Below are 14,289 nucleotides of genomic sequence, written 5' to 3'. Positions count from 1 at the left end.
CTTTTCATACACCAAATAGCAAGTCCAGAGATGTCATAAAAGAACCAGTTTATACAGGTCTGGAGGCGGAAGCCTGAAAAAGGACACCTGGCCTCCTCAAGGAACAATGACCAGAGGTGTCACAACCAGTAAGGTCAGAGGAGTACCTGTACAGTCTGCTCACATTGGCACTACCTCCTAGAAGGTGCAGAGTCTAACTTAGTGGGAGGTTTTTGCCAGAGGTTCCCGCAAGAGCACTTGGTCTTTGCAGCTCCCTGACTGCAGGTCGTGGTTCTCCTAGGAGGTGATGAGTGAAACTGTAAAGAGAACCAGGACTATAACTGAAGATATTTTGGATGAGGAGTTCCAGGATGGCTGAGAGATTAGGAGACAGTAGAGCAGTGTGCTGATTAACACAGGAGGCTGGTAGTGATGGTAGCAATAACTGGCAGAGCGTTTACCACAAGGAAAGTGGAGTAGACACAGAGGCTGTGATGATCTGTGGATAGATGTGCTGAAGACTTCAGAGAACAGGTAGCAATAATCTGCAGAGCGTCACCACAAAGTAGTGGAGTAGTCACAGAGGCTGTGATGATCTGCGGATAGATGTGCTGGAGACTTCAGAGAACAGGTAGCAAACAAGAGCCAGAGAAGAGGATATCTGAACAGGAGAGTATATCTGAAGATCTGGCAACTTAGTAGAGAAGCAGGTGCTTTAAATAGACAGAGCTGACAGGAATTAGCCAATCAAGAGAATGTAGGAAGTATTAAGCAGACCAGGGGGTAAATGTATCAAAGTGCAAGTTTGCCAGCGGCAAATCGCGGCTGTTAACCCGCGAGTTTTAAAAAAAAAATGGAAATGTATCAAGCTGTGATTTTGAGACTCATGTTCAAAATCGCTGGTCATCTCTGGCGATTTTGAGCGATGTAAACACTCACGAGTTTAGCAAAGTCTCCTGTGTTTGGCAAACTCGCCTGTGTTGTAACAGTGAGTTGTCAACACATCACTGTTACACTGGCCCTGGTAAAAAGTAAAAGAATAGATAAAAGTTTAAAAAAAAAAAAGCGTGGGGTCCCCCCGCTATTCATGCTTAACCCTAGTGCTGCCTGACTAGTGCTGGTCCCGTGAAAATCGGGGAAAATTTTTGCGTGGGGTTCCCCCGATTTTCACTTTACCAGCACTAGGCAAACCAGCCAGGGTTGGCGGCACTATAGCAGGGGGACACGCAGCAGGGGTCCCCCTGCCATAATGACTAACCAACCCTAGACTGTTCAGCGCTGGGCTGGATTCCCTAGGGAGTGGGGTCCGCCGAAAAAAACAAGCGCCCCCCCCCCCAGAAAGAACCAGCCCAGTGCTGATAGCACTAGGGCTCTTCCTACTACCCCTGGGCTGTGGGTAGTAGGGTAATACGGCGATAAAGTATTAAAAAAACAAACTGACACCAATTTTTTTTGTGGAACTACAAGTCCTAGCCAGCCAGGTTGCCAAAAACAGTGTGGCTATGCTGGTGCTTGTATAACTACAAGCACCAGCATACCCACGGCAGCCAGGCCATTCTATCTCAAAGGTCTAGTCAAGGGAAACTTCATCCTTGTGCTTTTTATTCATGCAAATTTCTGCCAGCTAAAAGGAATTACTCCATAGGTGACAAGAAACTTCTAGCCATAAAACTAGCCTTGAGTGAATGGCGTTAACTTCTGGAAGGAGCCCAACACATTGTCACTGTTTGCATGGATCAGAAAAATCCTGTTTATCTCCAGTCTGCCCAGTGTTTAAATCCTCGTCAAACTCGCTGGTCGCTCTTCATTTCACATTTCAATCTTCATGTCACCTTCAAACCTGGTCTGAAGAATAAAAAAGCTGACTCCTTATCCCGACCTTTTGAGAACTCTGACATTCTTGAACATCCCATTCTGGATACTAAATGTCAATGCTGTCAAACTATCTACTCCCTCCACTCCTCCCCCTGGGAAAACATTTTTTCATCCCTACCTACGGAAGAGACTCTTGATCTGGTTCCACGCTTCACATTTTGCTGGACATCTGGGAACCTGTAAGACCTTCTAGTTACTTTCTCGCCAGTTTTGGTGGCCCAAGTATCAATCTGAAGTTAAGGACTTTGTAGCCACATGTGCGGTTTGTGCTCAACACAAATCCCCTCGTCAACCTCCACTGGGTCTTCTTCATCCTCTCCCATTGCCCACTAAGTCTTTGACCCATATTTCTATGGACTTCATCACGGATGTACCTACTATGAAAAAATGTAATACGATCTGGGTTAATGTGGATCGTTTTTCCAAAATGGCACACTTTGTTTCCCTGATTGGACTACCTTCCTCAGTGGTTCTGGCTCAATGTTTCCTGAAGGAGGTTTTCCGCCTCCATGGCAGCCCTTCTGAGATTGTCTCTGATCGCGAAGACCAATTCATCTCTAAGTTCTGGAGGTCTCTTCATCACCTTCTTGGTATTCGCCTAAAATTCTCCTCGTCTTGCCATCCTGAAACCAATGGCCAGGGAGAGTCAATCGGGATGCGGAAACTTTCCTCAGAATTTTCTCTTTGGCTAACCAGAACAATTGGGTTGATATGTAACCTTGTGCTGAATTCATGCACAATAATGCCTTTCATGAGTCTACCTCAGCGAACCCCTTCTCTATTGTGTATGGTGTACACCCTCAAATTCATGAATTTTCGGCGTTACCGGCAACCCAGATTCCTGCAGTTAATTCACTATGGAAGGATTTCCTCTCCACATGGGTTCAAGTTCGGAAGGCTTTGAAGAAATCCTTTACTCGCTACAATTGTTTGCTGACAGGAAGTGTAGAGCCGTTCCTCCCGTGAGAGTTGGTGACAGAGTTTGGCTATCTACCAAAATTATCCGTCTCAGAGTGCCATGTATGAAATTTGCTCCTCGGTACATTGGCCCCTGTAAAATTGCTCGAGTCATCTCTCCTGTTTGTTTTAAACTCCAGCTTCCCTCGGCTCCCCTGATTGCTAATGCTTTCCACAGTTCATTGTTAAAACCTTCTTGTCATTAATCGCTTCTCATCTCCTAATCTTTTTATTGAAAAAGTATTGCAACAAGATACATACAAACTGAATCAAGTTGTGGCACTTATGTAAAAATTCAAAACATAGGATGCTACATTTAGGGGTAGAATGCCCCACACACAAGAGCACCAATTTAAAATGTTCATAGCAAGAACAACATAAAATATTAAGTGCCCACAACCAAATATACAATCAAAATACAATCAATTATACAATCATAACATAACTTGTACTATATACACTACAAGCAAAGAGAAACTGATCCAAGCTTTTAGACATATGCAACCGCACATAAAATAAAGATGTTAACTCAAAAATCTACGGGGGGATGCAGGAAAGAAAAGCCATAGATGAAGAGCCCCCAGACTTTGACCCCCTTACGGAGGTCTTGAACCCCGCCACATTCTGACCCAGATTGTATTGTCCATCCGGGACCTCTCCATATCCATTCAGTGTGTTGACGCTGATCTCCGTTTACCTGTTCCACTTGTTAGTGGTAATTGCTGTGGATCATTTCCACACCCCGTGAAGAATGTCACCCGCCACCACATCGCAAGGGAGGACTTTCCGTTTAATTGAGACCTGACACTGTGCATTTCATGTGATGGACTACTAAGCTGACTAGAAAAAAGGTGGTCAAATCAATATTCCAGCAACTACCCTTGAGTGCTCCATAAACTCACTCAGGGTAACTAAGCCCCGAAAGGCAGGGAATGCCCAAGGCACCAGAAACCCTCTTGTAAACTTCTACATTGAAGGGACATTTGAGTAAAAAATGGTCCATCGTCTCCACCTCCCCCAGACACTCCTCCTGTGGGCAATCACGATTATCTGCATTTCTGTATTTCACATTTCCCCTCACGTAGAGTCTCCCATGAAAAGAGAGCCAGGCAATGTCCAAATATTTTGGGGGGACCGTTCCGGGAATTTACCAGAGCCAGCCCCTCGGAACACACAATACCTGGGCAGTCCTTCAGTGACAGCTGTTCCAAGAAGTGGGAGCACAAAATTCTCCTCTCCAACTCCTTCCTAGAGAAGTCTTTGACTTCCCCCACCTCCAAACCCCAACACCTTGTCACCTTCAAGCAAAGAGTCACGTAGGCCGGGAGATATCCATGCTGGACCCGTAAACTTTTTACGGCACCTCTCTCTATCCAGACGCTGAGGAAGGGATGCACCCAGACTCTAAACACCTCTACCCATCGAGGAAGGGTCTCTAAAAAGAGACTCCCCAGATGTAACTTGAGGAAGGTGGTTAGAAGAAGAGCACTGGGTTTACCATCCCCAGGCTTCCGTCCCTCCTCGATTTGTAGGCCACAGTTCGATTAATGAGGTTCAACCGGTTCCCCCATAAAAGCTGGAAAAACACGCATAGTCCTTGGTCCATAAAAACTCCGGCAAGAGGCACCTGTAACTAACGTACAGAAAGACTGGAATCAGGAAGGTCTTGATCAAGTCTACCCTTTCCCTCAGATATAGCTTACACCTCTTCCAGCTCTCTACTTTCTGGGTAGCTACAACCAGTCTAGCCTCCCAATTTCGACTGGCATAATCACCAGGGCCAAATTTAATGCCTAAGATCTTGATCTCCTGGCTGGCACGGGGGAGGGTGTCCGTAAGGTCATACTGCTGGCCTTCCTCCCCATCCAGAAAACCTCACTCTTCTCCTGGTTTACCTCTGAGCCACTGGCCTCGGGATATACCCACGGATTAGAGTTGCCACCTCCAATGCCTCCATGGGACTCGACAAGACAACAGTGACATCATCGGCGCAGGCCACGACCCTCAGCAGATGACCCGGGCCCAGTTGCACCCCCTCTGCAGTGCTGCCACCTAACCTCCGAATGAAGGGGTCAATGGCGAACACATACAGACGAGGGCTCAGGGGGCAACCCTGCCTTACACCAGAGTCAACAGCGAAGGATGGACCCACCCAACCATTCAAAAGAGGGAAGCTCTCGGCCTGCCTGTAGATTGTCTAGAGCCAATAAACCACACACACAGGGAGCCCATACCACATAAGGAGGGCCCACAGGTACTAATGATTTACCCGATCAAAAGCCTTCGACTGATCCAACGCTAGTAAGCATTTTCCCCACTTCTCAGCACGGCAGCATTCAATGGCCTCCCGGACCTCAAGGACAGCACTAAACGTGCTGCGGTTCTTTACGGTGCAGTGCTAGTGTCACACCTGTTCCACCTGCCCTGTTTTCCCATTGGTTGTACTTTCCTGACATCCCTCACCTATCAGTGCTGGTTCTTTGTGTCTACTTCTGGCCTAAAAGCAGCTTCCCTCTCCTCCGCATGGTGTTCAGTGTGTTGCTGCTGATCTCCGTTTACCTGTTCCACTCGTTAGTGGTAATTGCTGTGGATCATTACCTGCTACCTATCTAGTGTACTACCGCTGATCTCCGCTTACCTGTTCCACTTGTTAGTAGTAAATGCTGTGGATCATCACCTGCTGCCTATCCAGTGTACTACCGCTGATCTCCGCTTACCTGTTCCAATCGTTTGTGGTAATTGATGTGGATCATCACCCACTACCTATCCAGTGTACTGCCGCTGATCTCCACTTACCTGTTCCATTTGTTAGTGGTATTTACTGTGGATCATCACCCGCTACCAATCCAGTATACTGTCGCTGATCTCTGCTTACCTGTTCCACTCGTTAGTGGTTTTGCTGTGGATTATCAGCCATTACCTATCCATTGTATTGTCGCTGATCTCCGCTTACCTACTCTACTTGTTAGTGGTAACTGCCACAGATTCCTGCTCCCTACTTCTAGTATATTGTCTCCCAGCATCATCTCATCTTGCCCCTAGTACTACTTGGGGATTACTCTCATCATTCATGTAAGTTCTCTATCACGCCTCACTGGGAACTTCCATAGAGGGTCACGACCTGCAGGGTGGAAGCAGCAAAACCCAAATTCCCTTGCGGGGATCCCAGGTGAAAACCTTCCGCTCTATTAGACTCCGTGCCCCTGGGTGGAGTCTAGCCAATCCCAGTAGAGACCAGCAGGATCTCACTCACCCTAGCGGATTCTTGACAGTGGGATAATACAGTTGGGAATCATGCAATAAAACTAAATACATTAGTAACATGAAATACTACTCCCACTCTCTATACACCCCAAGGCATATCACACACCTCCAAGAACACAGTAAACTTTAGTAAAATTGACAATAGCACTGTTCAATATAGCCTGTTTCATCAGTGCACATACAGAAGTTTTGGTTTTAACAGTAACAGGAGCAACAGGTTGTCCTTTAGGCAGAATGCTATTTCTCTCTCTGAGCACTAATGCTGACTGTTTGAGAAATTTGTATCTAACAGCAGTTTGCATACAATTGCCTTCACACTTCAAAACAGAAATTGATGGGCATTTTCGTTTCTCATCTGAACATTAGCAAATAAGGTGAGTACCCCTTAGACTCATTCTTGATGCAGTTGTAGTCATGGATTAGCTGGCTAACATGCCTACTCCAAAGTGATTTACGCTATGATTCAAATTACCGATCATGTTGAGAAGAGCCTTATTAAATCTCTCAGGCTGTGGATCTTTTTGGCGATGGAAAGGGGTGGCTCTAGATTTCATGATCCCAGTATAGAGTTCATTAATTAATCTGCTCTCAAAATCATGGACCTGATCAGAATAAAATATGGTCAGGCAATCCATAGTGGATGAATCATTTTTCCCATAGTACTTTGGCATAACTTTCCAGGTCCCTCGTGGGATACGCCTAAGTGCATCAGGTGTAATGATCAATTACAACTAGAATATTGCTCCAAAAATAAAAAGTCTATGCACACTAGATCCAGTGGTCCATTGCTAGAGATGTTCTTTAATGGAGCAGCCCAAGCAGGTATAGTCTTCCTAAGTACACACATCCCACATGGTTTGCAATTGTTCTCCACATTTCTCTCCATATTTGGCCTCTGGAAATGGTTTGAAATGAGTCTGGTTGTTTTCTCCCCTCCCAGGTGGCCATGGGTCATGCAAGGCCTTCAGAACCATATAATGATGATCTATTGGTAACACCGACTGCCTCTTCACTCTACCATACTTACGGTTAGTCTCAATACATTAGATCCCTTATTAATATCAGACACTACTTCTATTTTACCAACAATACAGCCTCCTTGGACTTCATGGAGTTCATATAAGCTTTCTTTATGACTCACAGACGACCACACGGGTCCTATTTAAGGGTTGTTTTGTTAATCTTTCTTTACTTGTGCTCAACTCAGGTTCTGCAAATCACTATCTCTTTTTGGCTCAGCTAACAATATTGCCTGGGTAGAGCCTTTTCACTTGCTCTTAATGATGTGATGCACTCTTTGACTGGGGAAACACCTATGCAACCTTCACAACACAACCATCTTTCTTTAGGCACTGGCACTTCAATCCAATCTTCCTCCACTAACTTCACATACCTTACTGGCAGTGTTTTAAAAAGCATTTGCTTTTATATTACCCTTTCTGGGTTTTTTGTTCAATGTGAAATTATAGATGGCCAGTTCTGACAGCCACTGATGTCCTGTGGCATCTAAATTAGCAGTGGTCTGCATATGCATTAAGGAATTATTGCCAATGGGAATAAACAAATGTCCATATAAATAGTTGTGGAGCTTGTAAACAATTGCCCCTTTGAGAGCCAGGCTTAATTTAATCCAGAAAATGTTTCTTCTTGGGGACAATCCTTTGCTTATATAATAAATATATAATACTTTTTGGACCTCATATATAGCACTTACCCAGCCTTTTGATAGAGGCCTCTGCATGGAGGGCAAACGGTAATGTTGGGTCAGCGTAGGTCTTTTAAACTTTGAAGGCCACATCGCTAGTGTCAGTTCACCAATCTCTGAACAGTTCCTTGACTCAGTACAGTGGCTTCTGTCCGTTGGTTGGCTTGACTTCTCTTGGGTGTGGGTACCCATGAGTTAAATACATTAGATAGTAGCCACAGAAACCTAGAAACGATTGGAGGTTTGCTGGGAAAATGAAGGCCATTTTTATGCATCTTGCTTACATATTGGGTTATACCAAATCCAAGACTGACAACCACTTGCTTCCTTGAAGACAAGCAAGGTCCTCATCAACCTTAGAAATAGTTTATTAGTTTGTGACCATCTTCTTACTTAGTGTCCTGTAGAAACACAATCTTATATTTCCATTAGTTTTTCTCACTTCAATGGAAGAAGCATAAGGACTCTCTAATTCTATGACTACTTTGCTTTCCAATATCCGTTTCAAATTGTCTCTAAGATCATTCAAATTTGCAGGGGCCAGCCTTCGAGATTTTTTCCTGAATGCTTTATCATATGTCAATGGATTTCAATGTTCCCAAATTTAGCCAGACCAAATTCCCAATATGAAGATACAAAACTGAAATTTTCTTAATTATGTCATAGCTCAACTACTGTCTATCTTCCTCAGGTCCATCACTCCAATCAGAAAAATGTTCAAAGGCAGTAAACTCTAACTTCCGTCCAAATTTTCTCTTCCCTTTTGTGCTTGTAGGTCGCTAAACAAAATGGATGAAGGGTCAAAGACTTACTGTTGTCCACTACCCTGACTTCACAACACCACTGGGTTACTGTGTGAAACAACTCCCTATGATGACAGGTGCGTCTTGTGGTTTTTTCTCTCACTCAGACCCCAGATAGTCAATACAGATAATGGCTTTATAACACTTTAAACAGATTTTCCCTGAACCACTTCTCAAACACAATGTGAACCACTATCCAGCATAGTAGGATTCAAATGATCAAGCACATGAGGGGTTGGTACTTATAAATCCTTTGAAGAATCAATCCCATTCTTTGAGAGGGTCCCCCTTTTTCATTACCCAATTGTCAATTTTGACATGGGGAGGATGACGGTGTTCTTCTCGGGTTCCACCCACATTGCCAGGCCAAGAGTCCAGCTCTGTCATAACATTTCCTAAAACTAGAGCCAAAACTCTCATTCACCTCTGGCCAGTGGATTAATCAACTGTTTTTTCTCTATGTCGCAAGCTCTATATAAAGCTAACAGTCAGTCGATTTGTTCTCAAGTTTCTTTAGTAACTTCTCTTCTCAGGGCTGTTTTTCAGATTTAGGGCCTAATACATTAGTTACGTTCACAACCTTATCTCAGTCCTCTATATGTGCTTCTTCTTGTTCTATAATCTCATGAATCAACTGCATGAAAGTGGGAGGTTACTCCCTACTGCAGAGCAATTTAATTTCTGAGGGATGGGATCTTTATCATCATCATCATGATCAACAACATTTATTTATATAGCACCAGCAAATTCCGTAGCGTTTTACAATTGGGGACAAACACAGTAATAATCAAACTGGGTAAAACAGACAAAGAGGTGAAAAGGCCCTGCTCACAAGTTTACAATCTATGGGACAATGGGAGTTGGATACATGACGTTAAGTCTACATATTGCATTTCATTCCAGCCAGATTGCAAAGGTAAAAAACAAAAGCACAAAACAAAAAAAAATTATTACTATGCTATATGATCCAGTCACACAGTAATGTTTGTCAGAGGGTTGTTGTCTTGTGTGAATTGTATAACTGGTGGTAATTTAGTGAGGTTAAGAAAGTGGTTGAGGAATATCATAAGCTTGCTTGAAGAGGTAAGTTTTCAGAGAACGCTTGAAGGTTTATAGACAAGAAGAAAGTCTTATTGTTCAAGGGAGGGTAGAGTGGGTGCAGCTCGAAGAAGTCCTGTAAACAGGAATGGGAGGGTGTAATAAGAGTGGATGAGAGACGCAGATCTTGTGCAGAATGGAATTGTTGAGTTGGGAGATATTTTGAGACAAGTGAGGAGATATATGTTGGTGCAACTTTGTTGATGGCCTTATAGGTTAGTAAAAGTATTTTATATTGGATTTGGTAAAAAAACAGGCAACCAGTGTAGACAGACAGGTTGATTCAGCAGAGGAATAATGATTTGCAAGGAAAAAGTATCTGGTTGCTGCATGCAAAATAGATCGTAGGGGATTGAGTCTGTTTAGGGGGAAGACCAGTACGGAGGGAATTGCAATAGTCAATGCGGGGAGATGGATTGCGTATGAATTAAGGTTTTTGCAGTGGCTTGTGTAAGATATGTGCGCATTCTGGAAATGTTTTTTAGATGTATGTAACATGATTTAGATATAGAGTCGATGTGGGGAACAAAGGATAGTTTTGAGTCATGGATCACACATAGGCAGTGAGGGGTGGCGTTTAAGGTCATGTTGTCACCAGAAATTGAAATGTTAGATATGCTTCTGTTGTTGGGTGGGAATATTTTCAACTCTGTTTTAGAAAGATTGAGTTTGAGTTGGCGAGAGGACAATCAAGATGAAATGACAGCAAGACAGTCAGTAACGTGGGACAAAACAGATGTCGAGATATCAGGAGAGGATAGATAAATTTGGGTATCATCTGCATAGAGATGATATTGAAATCCATATGAGCTTATTAGTTTTCCAAGAGAAGTGGTAGAGATAGAGAACAGCAGAGGACCTAGTACTGAGCCTTGTGGTACTTCATCTGATAAAGGAAGGTGGTTCCAGAGAAATTAACACTGAAAGAGCGATTAGATAGGTAGGATGAGAATCAGGATAGAGAAGTATCTTGTAGACCTAGGGGTTGTAGTGTTTGTATGAGAAGAGAGTGGTCAACAGTGTCAAATGCAGCAAAGAGATCAAGGAGAATTAGAAAAGACTTCAAAAGATGTGAACGTAAGTGATGGGACATTTGGTAGAGCTGTGAATGTGCATGTGGGAGAGAAGTAATCCAACCACAACTCCTTGTCTGCCTCCAGATGTGGGGGTGTGGGTGAATTGGAGGCCACCATCTCAAAGGGCTGCAGGTAAGGCAGTGTCTGATTGCATAAGCCATGTTTCTGTTATTGCCAGAAGGTTGAGGTTGTTTAAGAGGAAGAGGTCATATATGGAGGTAAATTTGTTACAAACAGAGCGGGCATTCCAAAGGGCACATTTAAAGGACTTTGGAAGAGAGGGGAGATAGGTGATGCATTTGAGGTTTGCTGTATTGTGGTAGTGTTCTGATATATGTCTGTGGGTGAAGGTAGGGAGTCCTGGATTCGTTGATACATCACCAGCTAATAGAAGCAGAGAGAGAGAGAGAAAGATAGGTAAGAGGATTGTAAGGTGTAGGACCTTTTATTTTTTCATGACAGGAGGAGGCTGTACCAGTTAGAGATAATAAACAGGACAAAAGTTCATGGGTGTTAACAAGAGGTAAGTGGAGTAATGAAGGTGCAGTGTGGACAAACGTTTGTGTTGGAGGAAGGGCGAAAGATGATATAGGCCTAAAAATAACGCCATGAAAGGAGAGTAAGAAAAGCAATTTGTTAAACATTGTGAATCTGTTAGGCTGACGGTCTGTTCACAAACTTACAGAACTGGTTGGCGGAGGTCGCCACCTTTAGCAGCCGCCTTTCCCATAGAGCTTTATATACTCACCGGTACTCAGATGCCCCAGGACTTAACTCCAGACGTAGTGCAAGTCTATAATACAGAATTGTAGCGGCAGGCCAGAAGACAGAATAGATGGCAGCGGATGGTCAGACGTAAGTCGAAGTCAGAGGTCACAAGCAAGCAGAATGGTAAGATGACACACCAAAGGTCAGGGTCACAGGCAACACAGCGGGGTCCAAGGTGCACGCAGGGGTCATACACAGTAGTCAATCCAAAAGGCTTTCACAAAACACAGCACAGGAGCAGGCTAGCTGACAGGGAAACTGAACGCTATAACGGACAGGGAGGCTAAGCCCTCCCTGCCTTAAATACTGGTACTGGACAATCAGGGCTTGCCCTGAAAGACATCCCCCCAGAATCTAGAGTAAAAAAGCCACAAAGTTGAGGGAATTTAAAGAAATATCTATTTGCAATCACCAGTGTAGTTAAAGAAGTAGTGCAGAGTTAGGCCGCAGCAGATGTAGCTCAATCTTGGATGTCTTCAGATGTTGTACAATGTTTGTCCAACTGTGTTATTTAACTGTACATCTCATACACTTTGTGAGAAAACACACGTCTGACCCCACATACGTCTCCCCATAGAGTGTATGCTAAGATATAGTCAGGCTGATTTAGGAATACACTACATCTGTGCTCATTGGTCAGCTAATCAAAGAAAAGCAAATCAAACATTTGTACTATTAGGCTACAAGAGCAGACCTGTGCCATAAAACAGTTCAATGAGCAGCAAGTCACAGGTATTAGCAAGATAACAAATTTGATACATACTTTTTTTAAAAAAAGAAAGTTGCACAGATGAAATGCACAAATTATTAGTATTTGAAATCTCAAACATCCACTTCACTAGTTTTCATGCCTCCTTTCTCAACATCCCGCTGTGTTTGTTTGTCTAATCTGTAGACATTTCTCCCAGCTCTTGGTATGTATGACTTGAATGCCAAATCGGTGACATCATCTTGGATCCTGTAGACACCTTCTAGTGCAGCCAAGAAATCCAGAGCTGTAGCTTATGGTTCCCTAAGCCAGGTGGCTTACACAATGTCCAGCGGGACCCCGTAAACTATCTTCTATCCTTCGTCTTTTAGTGGATTAGAAACCACTCCAGTCCTCAAGCTATTAAGTAGCAGCCTTTGTGTCATGAAAGCTGGATTATGGGAATGGTCCTGATTGCTGCTAGAGTGACAGCTTATCCCCAGAGAGGTGCGGAGTCTAACGGTGGAGAGGTGTTCACCAGGGATTCCCGCAAGGGAATATGGCCTTGGCTGCTCTCCACCGCAAGTCGCGGTCCTCTAGGGGGCGCAGAGCAGCGAATGCACAGAACCACCGAGTAGTTGTTAGCCAGAACAATAGTAGAGGTGAAGAGATGCACGGCAGAGCGCTGGAGCACTGAGGTCCACACAGGTGTATAACTCTGGAACAGAACCGATGATGAGCGATACTCTACGGTGAATCTACAGGTCTTGATTGTGAGGGAAGCTAAACCAATATGGTGGTGAAGCGATGAGCTGCAGAGAGCAATAGCAATGAGATCCACACAGGTGTTATAACACTGGAACAGGACAAATGATGAGTGACGCTCTGCAGTGATAATGCTGGGAAGCAATGAACTGCACAGGTAACTGCTGAGAAGCGATGAGCTGCACGGGTACTACTGGGAAGCAGTAAGCAGCACAGGTATGGCTGAGAAGTGGCGAGCTGTACAAGTACTGCTGAGAATCAGTGAGCAGCACAAGTATTGCTGAGTAGAGATGAGCTGCACAGGTAATAGCTGAGTAGAGATGAGCTGCACAGATAATTGCTGAGCAGTAAGCAGCACAGGTATTCTGAGCTGCACAGGTAATGCTGAGAAGTGGTGAGCTGTACAGGTAGTTGCTGAGAAGCAGTAAGCAGCATAGGAATTATGAGTAGCAACAAGCTGTACCATCCACGATGACAGGAACAACAGGAGTCAGAGGAAATGCTTCCTATTAGGTAGAGAGACCTGCTGATCTGACACCCACTAAAGGGAGAAGGGCCCTTATAAAGACTGCAGATAATCCAATCACTGCGGTGCAGAGGTTTTGAAGGTTCCCAGGGATACGCATGCACAGACCACTAAGCAAGATGGCGTCTTATGATAGAGGAACGCCAGGCTGAAGAGCGGATAGCGGTAACCAAGGGAAACCAAAGCACACAGTGAACCACACAGAGTGAAACTGGCGAGATGCTTGATATTCTGTCCATGTGCATATGTGTCTTCATCAGTATGGATAAGTTTGATCCCTGAGAACAGTCGTAACCTTCTGTAACTACCCTTCTGTTGGTTCTTTCTAAATTTTTCTACAAGATTATTCATTACCAAGAAGTACAATTCACTCTGGAACTTTAAAAGGAAAAAATGAAGAGCCATAAGTAAACCATTGCATCCTGGATCTTAGTGTACAAATAGCTTTACTTCACTGAAATAGCATACTAGGTGGTATCTCCAATTAACCACAAATTCTATGACTGTTGTCAGCAGGGTGGCGTCAGGAAGCGTCGCGTACAGACAAAAATCCAGACCTCAAACATGACTCCTATAAGCTTGTCGACTAGTCTCTGCAATGTCTCTTGTCACAGTTGGAGCCCTGGAAAGCATGTCATACATAATTAAACCAAAGGAGGTAATGAGGCTATACATTGTGTCCAAAATTGCTCAGATACAAATAAAGTATAACCATACAATTGAGGCCTTAAACTGTATATAAGTAGTGTAAATGCCAATGATCACATTCTTTTATGGTTTGTTTT

The 14,289-nt window shown here is 43.9% G+C and overlaps 1 long non-coding RNA gene across 1 annotated transcript in view; it reads left to right on the top strand.

Annotated features, from left to right (window-relative positions):
* LOC142142762 (uncharacterized) overlaps positions 1-11,281 on the top strand; it is a 32,146-nt gene extending 20,865 nt beyond the window's left edge. Inside the window, exons 3-4 of the long non-coding RNA XR_012689320.1 lie at positions 8,556-8,660; positions 11,220-11,281. This is a non-coding gene — a long non-coding RNA (uncharacterized LOC142142762). The remainder of the gene's footprint in view (positions 1-8,555; positions 8,661-11,219) is intronic.
* Positions 11,282-14,289: the final 3,008 nt, after the last annotated feature.

The sequence above is a fragment of the Mixophyes fleayi genome, chromosome 3, assembly GCF_038048845.1.
Source record: "Mixophyes fleayi isolate aMixFle1 chromosome 3, aMixFle1.hap1, whole genome shotgun sequence".
Lineage (NCBI taxonomy): Eukaryota > Metazoa > Chordata > Amphibia > Anura > Limnodynastidae > Mixophyes > Mixophyes fleayi.
The sequence above is the reverse complement of the archived record's forward strand: the minus strand, read 5'-3'. Positions and strand labels throughout refer to the sequence as shown.